We start from the raw sequence: 1,896 nt of genomic DNA on the forward strand, positions 1-1,896 counted from the left end.
TGCTCTGGGTCTCGGGCTGTTTGTTGTGCTAACGACGAGCCTAACTTATTTGTTTACTCTAATTTATTTATGATCTATTTATCTGTTACTGCTTTATTTATTTATGCAGCTAGGTAAACGCACACAGAGATGAATATTGTAGATAGATAAAAAGACAGATTCGTAAATAAGAAGGAATAAAGAAAAAGAGGGGCTGAGGGTGTCGGAAAGAGCCCACCTTTCCACCCCCATGGCACGGGATAGGTCTCGAACCCACGCCCTAGCAACCCGCCGAAGCGCAAGGCCGAGACTCTACCACGGGAGCCCCCCAATGATAGATATATAACGACGTAGACAGACCTAAACATCGATAGATAGATAGATAGATAGATAGATAGGAAGAAACTGGTACAGAATTAAAGTAAAACCAGATTGAAAGACACAGATAGACAGATAGATAAATAGATAGATAGATACATAGGTAGATAGATAGATAGATAAATGAATAAATAGATAGATAGGAAGAAAGAGATAAAGGAAGAAAATAATGAAAAGGAAATTGAGACAGGCCGGCATAGACAGATAGACGGAGATAGATAGATAAATAAGTACACACACACACACACACACACACACACACACACACACACACACACACACACACACACACACACACACACACACACGGGTAATGAAAAATAAACAAATATTATACTTTCAACAAATAAGTTTTTAATTAATAATGAATATGCAACAACAACAATAACAACGAGAGTGACCTTAACGAAATAAATAACAAATGATTAACAAACGAACTGAACGAACAAACAACAAGGCGATATTACAACAACAACACTGCAGGATAGATAGATAAATAGATAGATAGATAGATAGATAGATAGATTCACAAATAATAAGAAAAAAGAAAAAAAAGGACAGCACATACGCAGACATTAACACAGACAGACAGACAGACAGACAGGAGATAAAGATTCAAATATTCAGCAGGATCAACATGCAGTCGGCAGGCTCAGCAGGTAAAGACTACTCTTGCATATCAGTTAGTAAATATTCATGAACTCCTAATCAGCAGGCTCAACAGATGTCAGATAGCGTTCAGCAGGGGATCAGACCGCATTAAAACAGTCATTCAGCAGGCACTCAGTAACCCGTCAGCAGGTATTCAGCGTCCAGTCAGCCGAAGTTCAGGAAGCAGTAAGCATGTTAGCAGGTGTGTGGTGGGGTAATATCCAGCAGGGAAGCGTTCAGCAGGTGAGGAGGTCAGTAGGTGAGGATCAGCAGCTCAGTAGGCCGTTCAGCATAGTAGGATTAGTTTGAGTGAACGGTAAGCAGAGATTCAGCAGGCGTTCAGTAGGTCTTACTGAACGTTCAGTAGGATAGTTGGGTTTGAGAATTCCGTAAGCATAGTATCAGTAGGCCGTTCAACTCGATCTGTAGGGCGTTCAGCAGAGTAGGGTTAATGTGAGTGAACGGTAAGCAGACATCCAGCAGGCCGTTCAGAAGGATAGAGAGCTGCGGGGAGACCGTAAGCAGAGGTTCAGTAGGCGTTCAGTAGACAGTCAGTGGGCCGTTCAGCAGAGTATGATCAGTGTGTGTGAACGGTAAGCAGACATCCAGTAGGCGTTCAGCAGGATAGAAGGCTGCGAGAAGGCCGTAAGCAGAGATTCAGTAGGCGTTCAGTAGACAGTTAGTGGGCCGTTCAGCAGAGTGAGATCATGAGTGAGTGAACGGTAAGCAGACATCAAGCAGTAGGTCACTAGGTCTGTAAGGGCCGTTCAGCAGGATAGTTGGCTGTGATAAGATCGTAAGGAGAGATTCAGCAGGCGTTCAGCAGGTAGTTCAAGGCGGTTCAGCAGGATAGATGGCCATAAACAGAGGTTCAGCAGACACTGTATG

At 43.0% G+C, this 1,896-nt stretch overlaps 1 protein-coding gene across 1 annotated transcript in view; it reads right to left on the reverse strand.

Moving 5' to 3' along the window:
- Positions 1-688: 688 nt before the first annotated feature.
- The window catches only part of LOC126985948 (uncharacterized), an 18,011-nt gene continuing 16,803 nt past the window's right edge, over positions 689-1,896 (reverse strand). The window contains exon 10 of the mRNA XM_050841552.1: positions 689-1,896. This exon is cut by the window's right edge and continues 1,126 nt beyond it. The gene's annotated coding sequence lies outside the window, so the exon portion shown is untranslated.

The sequence above is a fragment of the Eriocheir sinensis genome, chromosome 60 (assembly GCF_024679095.1).
Source record: "Eriocheir sinensis breed Jianghai 21 chromosome 60, ASM2467909v1, whole genome shotgun sequence".
Lineage (NCBI taxonomy): Eukaryota > Metazoa > Arthropoda > Malacostraca > Decapoda > Varunidae > Eriocheir > Eriocheir sinensis.